We start from the raw sequence: 16640 nt of genomic DNA, 5'->3' as shown, positions 1-16640 counted from the left end.
GAGGAAGGCCCATCAGAATAACGTCAGACCTGTCCACAGAAACCTGGCAAGCCAGAAAGGGCTGGCAAGACATATTCAAGGCAATATATAAGAAGAACATGCAGGCAAGAATACTTTATCCAGCAAGGCTGACATTCAGAATGGATAGAGAAATAAAGATCTTCCAAGACTGATAAGGCTTAAAAGAGTATATGATCACCAAGCCAACACTACAAGAAATATTAAGGGTTCTATAAAAGAAGAAAGAACCCAAGTGACATAGAAAGACATTTGCAATCTATAGAAACAAGGACTTCACAGTCAACATGAGGTCAATAAAAACTTATCTTTCCATAATTACTCTCAATGTGAAGAGCCTAAATGCTCCTATAAAACAGAAAAGGGTTGCAGACTGGATGAGAAGACAGGAGCCATCCATATACTGTCTACAAGAGACACATTTGGAACCTAAAGATACAGCCAAACTGACATGAAGGGATGGAGAAGCATCATTCATGCCAGCAGGCCTCAAAGGAAAGCTGGGGTAATGATTCTCATATCAGATAAATTAGACTTTAACCTGAAGACTGTATACAGAGAGACAGAAAGATACTACATCATTCTTAAAGGATCCATCCACCAATAAGATCAAATAATCATAAATATTTATGTTCCCACTATGAGAGCAGCCAATTATATAAGCCAACTGTCAATTAAAATAAAGTCATGTTGATGTGAACACATTAATTCCAGGGGATCTTAACACGCCATTCTCAGTAAGAGACAGATCAAACAATTAAAAAATCAAAAAAAGAAACAGGAGCTTTGGGCACCTGCATGGCTCAGTGGGTTAAAGCCTCTGCCTCCGGCTCAAGTCGTGATCCCAGGTCCTGGGATCTGGCCCCGCATCGGACTCTCTGCTCAGCTGGAAGCCTTCTTCCTCCTCTCTCTGTCTGCCTCTCTGCCTACTTGTGATCTCTGTCAAATAAATAAATAAAATATTAAAATAAAAAGGAAACAGGAGCTTTGAATGACACCTTTGACCAGATGGGCCGCAAAATTATATACAGAGCATTCCACCCTAAAACAGCAGACTACTCATTCTTCTCAAGTGCAAATGGAAATTTTTTGAGAGTAAACCACATACTGGATCACAAATCAGGGCTCAATGGATAACAAAAGATTGAGATTATTTCCTGCATATCCTCAAACCACAATTCTTTGAAACTGGAACTCAAATATAAGAATAAACTTGGAAGGAATTCAAACACTTGGAAACTAAAGACCATCCTGTTCAAGAATGTTTGGATCAACCAGGAAATCAAAGCAGAACTTAAAAAATTCATGGAAACCAATGAGAATGAAGACACATTGGTCCAAAACCTATAGGATACATCAAAGGTGGTTCTAAGGGGGAAATACATAGCCATCCAAGCCTCACTCAAAAAAATTGAAAAATCCCAAATACATCAGCTCTGTTATGCCTTAAGGAACTGAAAATCAACAACAAATTAAGCCAACTCCATGCACAAGAAGGGAAATAATCAAGATTTGAACAGAGATCAATGAGTTAGAAACTAGAGATACAGTAGAACACATCACGGAAACTAGAAGCTGATTCTTTAAAAGAATTAATAAGATCAATAAATCACTGGCCAAGTCAATCCAAAAGAAAAGAGAGAATACTCAGATTAATTAAATTATGAATGAAATGGGAGAGGTCATGACTAACAACAAGGAAATAGATACAATCATCAGAAATTATTATCAACAGCTATACACCTATAAATCTAGCAACCTAGAAGAAATGAATGCATTATTGGAAACCTATAACCTTCAAAGACTAAAATAGGAAGAAATTGACAACCTGAATTGACCAATATCTAGTAAGGAGATTAAAGCAGTGACCTAAAACCTCCCACAAAGCAAGAGCCAAGGACCTGATGGATTCCCTAGGGAATTCAACCAAACATTCAAGGAAGGAAAAAATACCCATTCTCCTGAAGCTTTTCCCAAAAATAGAAATAGAAGGAAACTTCCAGACTCTTTCTATGAAGTCAGCATTACCCTGATCCCCAAATAAGGCAAAGACCCCATCAAAAGGGAGAGTTTTAGACCAATATCCATGATCAGTGTACATGTCAAGATTCTCAATGAGATCCTAGGTAACAGGATCCAACTGTGCATTAAAAATATTATCTACTGTGACAAGGTGGGATTTATCCCTGGGATGGAGGTGTGGTTCAACATTCCCAAATTAACCAATGTGATCGAACAAATCAATAAGAGAAGAACAAAGAACCACGTGGTCCTCTAAATTGAAGCAGAAAAAGCATTTGACAAAATACAACATCCTTTCCTGAAACAGCAAAAACAAAAACAACAAAAAACTCTTCAAAGGATAGGATTAAAAGGAACATTCCAAAACTTCATAAAATCTTTCTATGAAAAACCCACAGAGAATATCATTCTCAAAGGGGAAATGCTAACATCCTTAATTTTGAGGTCAAAAACACAAGAATGATGACTCCTGCCTCTGTTGTTCACCATAGTCTAGGAGTCATAGCAACAGCAATCAGACACCTAAAAGAAAATAAAAGTCATTCAGATTGGCAAAGAAGAAGTCAAACTCTCTCTTTGCAGATGACATGATACATTACACAGAAAACTCAAAAGACTCCATTTCCAAACTACTAGAACTCATACAGCAATTGCATAATGTGGCAGGATACAAAATCAATGCACAGAAATCAGTTTCTTTCTTTTACACTAATAATCAAAATACAGAAAGGGAAATTAAAGAATTGATTCCACTTACTACAGCACTGTGAAACATAAGATACCTGGGAATAAACCTAACCAAAGAGGTAAAGTATCTGTACTCAACGAACTACAGAACACTTATGAAAGAAATTAAAGAAGAAACAAAAAGATGGAAAAGCATTCCATGATCTTTGATTGGAAGAATAAATGTTGTTAAAATGTCTCTACTGGCCAGAGCAATCTATACTTTCAATGCCATCCCAGCCAAATTTCCACTAGTATTTTCCATAATGCTGAACCAAACAATCCTAAAATTTGTATGGACCTGAAAATGACCCCTAATTGCTAAGTAAATGTTGAAAAAGAAAAGCAAACATGGGCGCATCATGTTGTCTGATTTCAAGCATTATTATAAAGCTATGGTCACCAAGACAGCATAGTACTGGCACAAAAACAGAAGGATAGACCAGTGGAACAGAGTAGAGAGTCTGCATATGGACCCACAACTCTATGATCAACTAATCTTTGACAAGGTGGCAAAAATACCAAGTGGAAAAAAGATAGTGTCTTCAATAAATGGTGTTGGCAAAATTGGGCAGCTATATATAGAAGGAAACACGACAATCTCTTATACCATACACAAAGATAAACTCAAAATGGACAAAAACAAAAACAAAAACAAAACAAAAACCTCAATGTAGGCAGGAATCTATCAAAATCCCTTTGGAGAACAAAGGCAGTAAACTCTTCCACATCGGCCACAGCAACTTCTCTCAATACAAGTTTCCAAACATAAAGGAAACAGAAGCAAAAATGAACTTTTGGGACTTCACCAAGATCTAAAGCTTCTGACCTTCAAAGAAAACAGTCAACAAAACAAAGAGGCAATCCAAGGAATGGGAGAAGATATTCGCAAATGACAGTACAGACAAAGGGCTGATATCCAAGATCTATAAAGAACTCTTCAAACTCAACACTCAAAAAACAGATAATCATGCAAAAAAAAAAATGGGCAGAAGACATGAACAGATACTTTTCCAAAGAAGACGTACAAGTGGCTAACAGTAACATGAAAAATGTGCATCAGTATTAGCCATTAGGAAGATTGAAATCAGAACCACATTGCGATTCCACCTTGCATCAGTTAGAATGACCAAAATTAACAAGACAGTAAACAACAAGTGTTGGAGAGGATGTGGAGAAATGGCAACCCTCTTACACTGTTGATGGGAATGAAAGTTGGTGCAGCTACTTTGGAAAACAGTGTTGAGATTCCTTAAGGAATTAAAAATAGAGCTACGGGGTGCCTGGGTGGCTCAGTGGATTAAACCGCTGCCTTTGGCTCAGGTCATGATCTCAGGGTCCTGGGATTGAGCCCCGCATTGGGCTCTCTGCTCCGCGGGGAGCCTGCTTCCTCCTCTCTCTCTGCCTGCCTCTCTGCCTGCTTGTGATCTCTGTCAAATAAATAAATAAAATCTTAAAAAAAATTTAAAAATAGAGCTACACCATGACTCTGCAATTGCACTACTGGGTATTTGCTCAAAAGATTCAGATGTAGTGAAAAGAAGCTCTGTATATACCCCAGTGCTCATAGAATCAATGGCCACATTTGATGAACTGTGAAAAGAGCCAAGATGCCCTTCAAGAGATGAATGGATAAAGAAGATATGGTCCATATATACAGTGGAATATTATGCATTAATACCCAACTTTGATATCAACATGAATGGGACTGGAGGAGCTTATGCTGAGTGAAATAAGTCAAGTAGAGAGAGTCAATTGTCATATTGTTTCACTTACTTGGGGAGCATAAGGAATAACATGGAGGACATGGGGAGATGGAGAGGAGAGGGGAGTTGGGGAAATTGGAGGTGGAGATAAAGCATGAGAGACTGTGTACTCTGAGAAACAAAGTTACAGTTTTGGGGGGAGGAATTGTGGTGTTAGGTGAGCCTGGTGGTGTGTATTAAGGAAGGCACGTATTGCATGGACCACTGGTGTGGTGCATAAACAACGAATCTTGGAACACTGAAAAAATTAAGTAAATTTAAAATAAATTCTCTATAGACAAGGGGTAAAAGACATCTGAGTGAAATAAAAGGGGGAGGGAACAGAGCCCCCCTATGACCCACCAACTTCCCTACTGGATATTTACCGTAAGGAAACAAATGTGGTGATCTGAAGGGGCATATGCACATGAATGTTTATAAAAGCCATGTCCACAATAGCCAAACTATGGACGGAGCCTATATGTCCAGCTTCAGAGGAATGGATAAAGAATATATGCTATATATATATATATACAACAGAATACTATGCGGCCAACAAAAATGAATTTTTTTCCTTTTGCAATGATGTGGATGGAACTAGAGGGTATTATGATATGCAAATAAGTTAATCAGAGAAAGACAATTATATAATCTCACCAATATGATGAATTTGAGAATCAAGACAGAGGATCATAGTAGAAAGGTGAGAAAAATGAAAAAAGATGAAACCAGAAAGGGAGACAAACCATAACAGACTCTTAATCTCAGAAAACAAGCTGAGGGTTGCTGGAAGGGAAGGGGGTAGGTGGGATGCGGTGGCTGGGTGATAAACATTGAGAAGGGTATGTGTACTATGGTGAGTTCTGTGAATCATATAAGACTGATGAATCACAGGCTTCTATCCCTGAAATAAATAATACATTATATGTTAATAAAAATGTGGATAAAAGTTGGAGTCTGCTTATTTTATAAGCAGCTTTCCCTTGAAAACTTGAACTTCCACCACAAGGGAAGTATGCCCTGAGTAGCTGCTGTCCATTGAGCTGGTTTGGGAGGATTAAGAGACACATGGAACCATTCTGAACTCAAAAACCAGCCATCAAATCTGTAAGGTTGTGTGAAATAAATGCTTATTTTATTTTTTATCTCACTGAGATTTTGTAGTTGTCCTTTGTGCATTATAATAGGTTTCAAAGGAAAATCTTGACTACTGATGGGAACATAATAAGTCAAATGGAAAGCTAAGCATATCAAAGTATACCATTAAAGCAATACAAGCACTACCCCCTGGGAACAAGTTTGGGGATTTGTTTGGGGATTAGCACATCCAGAGAAATGGAATATTCCCTCTCAATTTAATGTAAGTTTCACTGTGTGACTTGTTCTGACAAATAAAATATGAATAAAAGTGAAACATTTGAGATCCAAAGAGAAGGTTTAAGATCTGTTACATAGCCTCACCATTGCTCTTATTTTGTTGCTGTAATAGTTGTGGCATAATAGGAATGAGTGAGAATTCAACACAGAAAACAGGAATAAAGACATGGACCTGAGCTGCATTTGATTCACAGACAAAAAGTCATATCAATAAAAATTGGTGTCCTGCATTGAGAACCATTGACAGTCGAAAGTTATAAACTAATATAGGCTTCAAAGTCAGTCCTAGGGATGTGTACCAACCATCAAATGAATAATAGCAAGCCCATTCTTCATGATTATTTCAGGAACATGGATGCTACAAAATATCAATTTTGTCAGGAGTTAATTGAGGGATGCTTTTGATAAAGGATTTTCCTTACTATTCTGACAGCTATATGAGTAGCATATTGTAGACACATGTGAATTATATATATGAATCCTGATGATGCTGTTTTCCTATTTTTCCAGCCATAAGAACTATATGTACAATGAAACTGATGTTAATAAAAGCAGAGAGAAAAAAAGAAATTTAATTAATTATATTTATTAATCCACTGCATATATTCTATGTCTTGTACATCTGAAATTAGACTCTAATCATTATATAAATCTGAATTGTTTTTTAATTATTTATAAAAGAAGGAAATTTTAATTGAGTTTATAATAGTGAGATTATATGCTACGCTGCTAGTGGTGGTAATTATATACACCCATTCCAACACATTTGTATTCAATAGAATTCTTATTTAAGAATACTTAAAGTGTTGATTTATTTTATAGGGTATGACAGTAGATCAAACAGATATCATAGATGTGTCCTATGAATAACAGGCTTTTACTTTTGAAAAACTCTCCAAATATATATTACTTGTTTTTATACTCATAAGTTTAAATATACCTCTATAATATTATATATATCCAATATTTATTCTCTTTAAGTAAACAAATTATGGAATATCAGGGATAATTATTTGTCTTACTGATAATAAACAAGGAAAAGTGGATAGATTTAAATTATCCCTTCAATTATTATTTATTACATTTTAATTAAACACCCTAATATTATGGGTGAATCATAGTTGGCACAGTATTTAAAGTTACCTTTGCTGACTTTTAATCAGTGTCGTTGAAATGATCCAACTAAATGATTTTTTGGTAACATTTTTACAGAGTTTCCATTCACCTAATTGTACTATAAAGCAAAGCACTATTTGAACTTTACTTAAGGTTATTTATTCCAACTTCATTTCTTAAAAAAAAAAAAAAAAGCTCCAGTTGGTATCTAAAAGCATTTGCAAATAACTGTCTTGATATTTGTAAATATATTCCATTGTCTCATGTTTTAACCAAATCATATTAAACTTCTTTCATTTGTCTTCTTCCCCTTGGGAACATAAGAATTTTGAAGGACTTAAAAATATTTCACAGTTCTATCCAATTACGCAGTCCCACTGCCTGACTCATTTCTCCATAATGAAAATCCCACTGGAGATGATTAAGAAGGATGCAATGATTGGAAAAGAATAAAATTCTCATGTTTACACAGGATCAGGTTTAAATTAATTTCTTTAGGGTTTATTTTCTGGTGCCATATGAAAACAAATGTACACAGAAGATATTCTTTATTTAAAGGTCTTTCTAGGGGTGCCTGGGTGACTCAGTGGGTTAAGCCTTTGCCTTCAACTCAGACCATGAACTCAGGTTCATGGGGTCAAGCCATGTATCTTGCTGTCTGAACAGTGGGGAGACTGCTTCCCCTCTCTTTCTGCCTGCCTCTCTGCCTACCTGTGATCTCTATCTCTGTGTCAAATAAATAAATAAAATCTTCAAAGGTCTTTCTATAACTATTTTCACTTTGCCTGTCTTTAAATCCTCATTCGTATTAATAAGCATTTGTATGTTGGAAAAATAAATATAAAAAATAAAGGCCTTTCTATTTATTCAGCTTAAACATTCATGTTGTGACCCGGTTCAGGGAATGATGAGTACATTTGTTTGGTTTCCTAGGATTTGTGAACAGACCATTAATTATCTGGAAAGTAAGTAGGTATAAGAATTGATATTTCTGGGGCACCTGGGTGTTGCAGTGGGTTGGTTGTCCTAATCTTAGGTTTTGGCTTAGGTCCTGGTTTTGCAGTTGTATGATGAGCCCAGCAGCAGACTCTATACTGCTTAGATGTCTCTTTCCCAATGCCCCTCTCCACCCTACTGTTTCTCTCAAATAAATAAATCAGTCTTTAAAAAGATGCAAATTTCTGCACATATGATTTCAAACTGCAAAATCCCACTTAAAATTTAGATATAGAGAGGTCAAGATGGCCGGGAAGTAGGAGGAGGCGCCGTTTCAACCTGTACCCTAAAGTGAGCTGACTCGCTACCAAAGAACTCCGATCACCCATGAAATCAGCCTGAGATCAGAATTATACACGTTTGGATCTCTACAAGAGCAGAAGACTCCAGTGGACAGGTAAAGCGGAGTGGGAAATTTGGACTGATATCGGAAGATAAACAAAAGGGGGAGGGAACCACCAGAGGTGACCAATTGGAAAGCAATACCCCAATACGAGAATGCCCTGCATCTGGGGACCAGCATTAACTTGGAGTCTGGTTGAAAGCACTCAAAAAAGAGCAAAGGATCATGGGGGAAATTGTGGGAATTGGGGCGGTTAGGGACAGGGGCTTAAGTCACCAGACCCAGGACAGCCTCCCCTGGTGCTGAGCCAGAGAGAGTGCGGCAGAGAAACCAGGTCTTGGTCCCTGAGCCGCCAGTATGCCTGAGCTACCAGCACACCCGATAACACGTGGGGTCTGGCTCCCGTGAGGGGCTGGGAGCCTGACCAGATGGCATTCCTGAGACACGCATGCCCCACACCCTCCCTTGGGAGAGGTGCTCAGAGGCGTTAGCCAGGAGCACTTGGACCCGGAAAAACCAGGCACTCCCAGCCCGGGCCAGTGGGAAAATCCAAGTGTGCAATCGCTGCTTGGAACATCTCTGGATGTCTGGATGTCTGGAGCTTCCCAGACATCCACCGCGGCTGTGGTTTGGGGTACAAGGAGGAGATCCTGCATGCCCAAGGACTGTGACTCAGAACCTACTCTGCCAGGAGCTCTGCAGAGCTTTCTGAGGCTTCTTTCTGAGAGGGAGGTTGTGGTGCAGTTTGCTCTCCTCTAAACCTCTAAAAACCATCAAAAGCTGTCAAGGAGAGAGAAAACAGATGAAAAAACATAAAAACCTCCAGAGAACAAAAGCCTGAAAAAAAAAAACAGTTTCTTCAGAGCCCACCCCCTTGAAGGTGGTGGTGAGGTGAAAGGGTGAGGACTTAACTCAGGGAACATCATTGACTGAAAACCCACGTGGCAGGTCCCTCCCCCAGAAAACCAAACAGAAAAGAAAAAAAAAAGAGAGAGAGAGAAAAAAACCACTACTACTTCATAAATACAACTTTTATTTTTAGCTCATTACCATTATTCTTGTTCTTTTTTTATACATATAGATAATTTTTAACATATTTCCCATCACAGTGAGATGTCCAGTACATCAAATTCCTTAATAACCATCTAACCTGAACTTTTTGATATATACACCCGTGTTTTTCTTTTGCTTTTCTATTTTTTTATTTTTTAATTTTAGTTTAGTTTAGTCTAGTTTATTCTTTTTTAATCTTTATTTTCTAATATACATATGGCGCTAACTTCAAGGTAATCCCCTTTCCCCAACGAATGCTACCCCATAGGTAAAACAATTTTTAATCCCTCTTTATCTTAGGAAAGTTGAGTCCTTTCACAAAGACATCAAGATACATCCAGGAAGAATCAAAATAATGTTCCTTGCCTACACTGAGAATTTATAACCACTCTCCCAACTTTTCTTTCCGCCAGTGTTTCTGTGTATTTGTGTTTATCCTGATAGTATATAAATCTTATACTTGAGGTTCTTTTTGACGAGGTTCTTCCTTTTTTTGCTTTCATATATTTTTTTTCTGTTGTCATATATTTTTTTCTTTTTTTTTAAATTTATTTATTTTTCAGCATAACAGTATTCATTGTTTTTGCACAACACCCAGTGCTTCATGCAATACGTGCCCTCCCTATTACCCACCACCTGGTTTCCCCAACCTCCCACCCCGCCCCTTCAAAACCCTCAGGTTGTTTTTCAGAGTCCATAGTCTCTTATGGTTCACATCCCCTTCCAATTTCCCTCAACTTCCTTCTCCTCTCCATCTCCCAATGTCCTTCATGTCATGTGTTATGCTCCACAAATAAGTGAAACCTTGTGATACTTGACTCTCTCTGCTTGACTTGTTTCACTCAGCATAATCACATCCAGTCCCGTCCATGTTGCAACAAAAGTTGGGTATTCATCCATTCTTTTCTTTTCTTTTATAAACATATAACATATTTTTATCCCCAGGGGTACAGGTCGGTGTATCACCAGGTTTACACACTTCACAGCACTCACCATAGCACATACCCTCCAAAATGTCCATAACCCCCTCCCACTCTCCCAACCCCACCTCCCTCCAGCAACACCCAGTTTGTTTTGTGAGATTAAGAGTCATTTAGGTTTGTCTCGCTCCCAATCCCATCTTGTTTCATTTATTCTTCTCCTATCCTCCTAAACCCCATGTTGCATCTCCATGTCCTCATATCAGGGAGATCATATGATGGTTGTCTTTCTCAGATTGACTTATTTCACTAAGCATGATACCCTCTAGTTCCATCCACGTAATTGCAAATGGCAAAATTTCATTTCTTTTGATGACTGCATAATATTCCATTGTATATATATACCACATCTTCTTTATCCATTCATCTGTTGATGGACATCTAGGTTCTTTCCATAGTTTGGCTATTGTAGATATTGCTGCTATAAACATTCAGGTACATGTGCCCCTTCGGATCACTATGTTTGTATCTTTAGGGTAAATACCCAGTAGTGCAATTGCTGGGTCATAGGGTAGTTCTATTTTCAACATTCTGAGGAAACTCCATGCTGTTTTCCAGAGTGGTTGCACCAGCTTGCATTCCCACCAACAGTGGAGGAGGGTTCCCCTTTCTCCACATCCTCGCCAGGATCTGTCATTTCCTGACTTGTTCATTTTAGCCATTCTGACTGGTGTGAGGTGATATCTCATTGTGGTTGTGATTTGTATTTCCCTGATGCCGAGTGATGTGGAGCACTTTTTCATGTGTCTGTTGGCCATCTGGGTGTCTTCTTTGCAGAAATATCTGTTCATGTCCTCTGCCCATTTCTTGATTGGATTATTTGTTCTTTGGGTGTTGAGTTTGCTAAGTTCCTTATAGATTTTGGATACTAGCCCTTTATCTGATATGTCGTTTGCAAATATCTTCTCCCATTTTGTCAGTTGACTTTTGGTTTTGTTAACTGTTTCCTTTGCTGTGCAAAAGCTTTTGATCTTGATGAAATCCCAATAGTTCATTTTGCCCTTGCTTCCCTTGCCTTTGCCGATGTTCCTAGGAAGATGTTGCTGCGGCTGAGGTTGAAGAGGTTGCTGCCTGCATTCTCCTCAAGGATTTTGATGGATTCCTTTCTCACATTGAGGTCCTTCATCCATTTTGAGTCTATTTTCGTGTGTGGTGTAAGGAAATGGTCCAATTTCATTTTTCTGCATGTGGCTGTCCAATTTTCCCAGCACCATTTATTGAAGAGGCTGTCTTTAAATGTTTGGTAGAATTCCCCTGAGAAGCCATCTGGCCCTGGGCTTTTTTTCTGGAGATTTTTGAAGACTGTTTCAAACTCCTTACTGGTTATGGGCCTGTTCAGGTTTTCTATTTCTTCATGGGTCAGTTGTGGTAGTTTATATGTCTCTAGGAATGCCTCCATTTCTTCCAGATTGCCAAATTTGTTGGCGTAGAATTGCTCATAGTATATTCTTATAATTGTCTGTATTTCTTTGGTGTTAGTTGTGATCTCTCCTCTTTCATTCATGGTTTTATTTATTTGGGTCCTTTCTCTTTTCTTTTTGATGAGTCTGGCCAGGGGTTTATCAATCTTATTGATTCTTTCCAAAAACCAGCTCCTAGTTTCATTGATTTTTTCTATTTTTTTTTTTTTTTTTGGTTTCTATTTCATTGATTTCTTCTCTGATCTTTATGATTTCTCTTCTGCTGGGTTTACAGTTTCTTTCTTGTTCTTTCTCCAGCTTCTTTAAGTGTAGGGTTAGGTTATGTAATTGAGACCTTTCTTTTTTCTTGAGAAAGGCTTGTACCGCTATATATTTTCCTCTCAGGACTGCCTTTGCTGTGTCCCACAGATTTTGAACCGTTGTGTTTTCATTATCATTTGTTTCCATGAATTTTTTCAATTCATCTTTAATTTCCTGGTTGACCCATTCATTCTTTAGAAGGATGCTGTTTAGTCTCCATGTATTTGGGTTCTTTCCAGCTTTCCTCTTGTGATTGAGTTCTAGCTTCAGAGCATTGTGGTCTGAAAATATGCAGGGAATGATCCTAATATTTTGATACCGGTTGAGACCTGATTTGTGACCCAGGATGTGATCTATTCTAGAGAAGGTTCCATGTGCACTAGAGAAGAATGTGTATTCTGTTGCTTTGGGATGAAATGTTCTGAATATATTTGTGATGTCCATCTGGTCCAGTGTGTCATTTAAGGCCTTTATTTCCTTGTTGAACTTTTGCTTGGATGATCTGTCCATTTCAGTGAGGGGAGTGTTCAAGTCCCCTACTATTATTGTATTTATTATTGATGTGTTTCTTTGATTTTGTTATTAATTGATTGATATAGTTGGCTGCTCCCACGTTAGGGGCATAGATATTTAAAATTGTTAGATCTTCTTGTTGGACAGACCCTTTGAGTATGATATAGTGTCCTTCCTCTTCTCTTATTATAGTCTTTGGCTTAAAATCTAATTGATTTGATATAAGGATTGCCACCCCAGCTTTCTTCTGATGCCCATTAGCATGGTAAATTGTTTTCCACCCCCTCACTTTAAATCTGGAGGTGTCTTCGCATCTAAAATGAGTTTCTTGTAGGCAACATATTGATGTTTTTTTTTTTTTTTTAATCCATTCTGATACCCTGTGTCTTTTGATTGGGGCATTTAGCCCATTAACATTCAGGGTAACTATTGAGAGATATGAATTTAGTGCCATTATTAGCCTGTAAGGTGACTGTTACTGTATATTGTCTCTGTATCTTTCTGATCTACTATTTTTAGGCTCTCTCTTTGCTTAGAGGACCCCTTTCAATATTTCCTGCAGAGCTGGTTTGGTGTTTGCAAATTCTTTCAGTTTTTGTTTACCCTGGAATCTTTTTATCCCTCCTTCTATTTTCAATGATAGCCTAGCTGGACAGGGTATTCTTGGCTGCATGTTTTTCTCGTTTAGTGCTCTGAATATATCATGCCAGCTCTTTCTGGCCTGCCAGGTCTCTGTGGATAAGTCTGCTGCCAATCTAGTATTTTTACCATTTTATGTTACAGACTTCTTTTCCCGGGCTGCTTTCAGGTTTTTCTCTTTGTCACTAAGACTTTTAAATTTTACTATTAGGTGACGGGGTGTGGACCTATTCTTGCTGACTTTGAGAGGGGTTCTCTGCCCCTCCTGGATTTTGATGCTTGTTCCCTTTGCCATATAAGGAAAATTCTCTACAATAATTATCTCCAATAGACTTTCTGCTCCCCTCTCTCTTTCTTCTTCTTCTGGAATCCCAATTATTTAATGTTTTTTTGTCTTATGGTGTCACTTATCTCTCAAATTCTCCCCTCATGGTCCAGTAGCTATTTGTCCCTCTTTTGCTCGGCTTCTTTATTCTCTGTCATTTGGTCTTCTAGATCACTAATTCTTTCTTCTGCCTCATTTATCCTAGCAGTGAGAGCCTCCATTTTTTATTGCACCTCATTAATAGCTTTTTTGATTTCAAGTTGGTTAGATTTTAGTTCTTTAATTTCTCCAGAAAGGGCTTTTATCTCTCCAGAGATGGTTTCTCTAATAACTTCCATGCCTTTTTCGAGCCTGGCTAGACCTTCAGAATCATCATTCTGAACTCTTGATCTAACATATTACCAATGTCTGTGTTGATTAGATCCCTAGCCTTCGGTACTGTCTCTTGTTCTTTCATTTGTGGTGATTTTTTCCGCCTTGTCATTTTGTCCAGATAAGAGGATATGAAGGATCAAATAAAATACTAAAAGGGTGGCAACGACCCCAGAAAAATGCACTTAACCAAATCAGAAGAGACCCCAAATTGTGGGGAGGGGGAATAAAAAGAGGTTCAGAAAAAAAAGAAAAAAATTAAAAAAATAAAACAAATCAAGAAAAAATATAAAAAAGGAAAGAAAAAATATATTTTTTAGATAAACTAGTCAAAAAATGTTAAAAAAGAAAAGGGTAAAAGTTTTAAAAAATTTAGCAGAAGAAGAAAAAAGAAAGAAAAAAATTGAAAAAAAAAATTGAATTAACCACAAGACTAAAGAATCATGGGGAGAAAGCCATGAGTTCCCTGCTTTGCTTTCTCCTCCTCTGGAATTCCACTGCTGTCTTAGTTATTGAACCTGCTTTCCTTGATAGATGAACTTCGACCTGGCTGGATATTTTGTTGATCATCTGGGGGAGGGGCCTGTTGTAGTGACTCTCAAGTGTCTTTGCCCAAGGCGGAATTGTACCACCCTTACCGGGGCCGGACTAAGTAATCGGCTCGGGTTCGCTTTTTGGAGCTTCTGTTCCCTGAATGTTTTCCGTCGAGTTCCAGAGGATGGGAATAAAAATGGTGTCCTCCTAGTCTCTGGCCTGGAGGAGCCAAGAGCCCGGGGCCCCACTCCTCGGTGAGCCCCCAGAGGACAGCGCCCAATCACTCCCGTATCCCCAGCCTCCAGCCGCGCTCCGAGCTCACCCAGCCCGTGACCAGTTCAAGGTAACCCCGAGCTGAGAGTTCAGTCCTAGGCTCTGTCTCTGTAGCCGGCTTCTCTGTTCTAACACCTGCAAGCTCTGCGACACTCCGACACCCCCGATCCTTCTGTGACCCTGCAGGATCTGGGGCCATGCTGACCCCACGTGGGCTTCACCCCGGTTTAGCCTCTGGAGCAAAGTCCCTCAGTGCAACAGACTTTTAAAAGTCCTGATTTTGTGCTCCATTGCTCTGCTGCTTGTCGGGAGCCGGCCCCTCCCCCCGTGGTCTATCTTCCCGTCATTTTAGATTCACTTCTCCGCCAGTCCTACCTTTCCAAAAGTGGTTGATTTTCTGTTTCTAGAATTGCTGTTCTTCTTCTCTTTGATCTCCCATTGGATTTGTAGGTGTTTGCAATGTTTAGATAAGCTATCGAGCTGATCTCCTGCTACCTGATGTAGTCTCAGCCTGCTACTTGTCCGCCATATTGACTACTCCCCTCTCTTGTACTATACTTTTTTCAGTCTTTTTGTTTTTCTACTTTTGTTTGTATACTTCATAAATTTTACCTTGGGGCCCATTTGGGCTGAGTCTTCTCTTTTATCTTCCTTTTTTTGCTGTCTCTCTCTCTCACTCTCTCTCTACCTTCATTTTTTTTCTCCTTTCTTTTTTATATCGATTGGGTGGGGAATCCTGATTGCTCAGAAGCATTTCAGGGTGAACCTTGACTGCACCACATTTGATACATCCAGCGACATATGTTCAGTCATCTCTCACCAAAATGACTAGGAGGAGGAATGCCCAACAGAAGAAAAATACAGAGGATGGATCTTCTGCAACAGAGCTAATGGCTATCGACATAGACAATATGTCAGAAAAGGAATTCAGACTAACAATTCTCCAGGCAATAGCTCAGTTGGAGAAATACATGGATGACCAAACGGAATTGATTAGGGCAGAACTCCAAGCCACCAGGGATGATGTTCACAAAGTTAGGGCAGAACTGAAAGCCACCAAGGATGATGTTCAAAATGCTCTCAATGAGTTCCAATCCAATCTAAATTCTCTGAAAGCTAGGGTAACCAAGACAGAAGATAAAAATAGTGATCTGGAGGACAAACAAATAGAGAGAAAGGATCAGGAGGAAGCCTGGAACAAACAGCTCAGAAGCCACAAAAACAGAATCAGGGGAATAAATGATGCCATGAAATGTTCTAATGTCAGAATTATTGGAATCCCTGAAGGGGAGGAGAAAGAAAGAAGTCTAGAAGATGTAGTGGAAGAATTTGTCTATGAAATTTTTCCCAATCTCATGAATGGAAAGAGCATTCATGTACTAGAGGCAGAACGGTTTCCCCCCAAGATTTTAGATTCTGGAAAGTCCTCACGACCCTTTAGAATGAAGAATTATAACTCTAGGCAGACCCTCTTGAAAGCAGCTAGGACACAGAAGCTCCTTACATACAGAGGAAAGCCCATCAGATTAATGTCAGACCTGTCCACAGAGACCTGGCAAGCCAGGAAGGGCTGGCAAAATATATTCAGAGCACTAAATGAGAATAACATGCAGCCAAGAACACTTTATCCAGCAAAACTGTCATTCAAAATGGATGAAGAGATAAAGAGTTTCCAAGACCTGCAAGGCTTAAAGACTATGTAACCACCAAGGCGACACTGCAGGAAATACTAAGGGGGGGTCCTATAAAAGAGAAAAAAATCCTAAGAATATCATTGAACAGAAATATAGAGACAATCTACAGACAGAAAGATTTCAAAGGTAACACAATGTCAATAGAAACTTATCTATCAATAATCACTCTCAATGTGAATGGCCTAAATGCACC

Source organism: Meles meles, unplaced genomic scaffold (assembly GCF_922984935.1).
Source record: "Meles meles unplaced genomic scaffold, mMelMel3.1 paternal haplotype, whole genome shotgun sequence".
Lineage (NCBI taxonomy): Eukaryota > Metazoa > Chordata > Mammalia > Carnivora > Mustelidae > Meles > Meles meles.
This window is presented reverse-complemented; position numbering follows the sequence as displayed.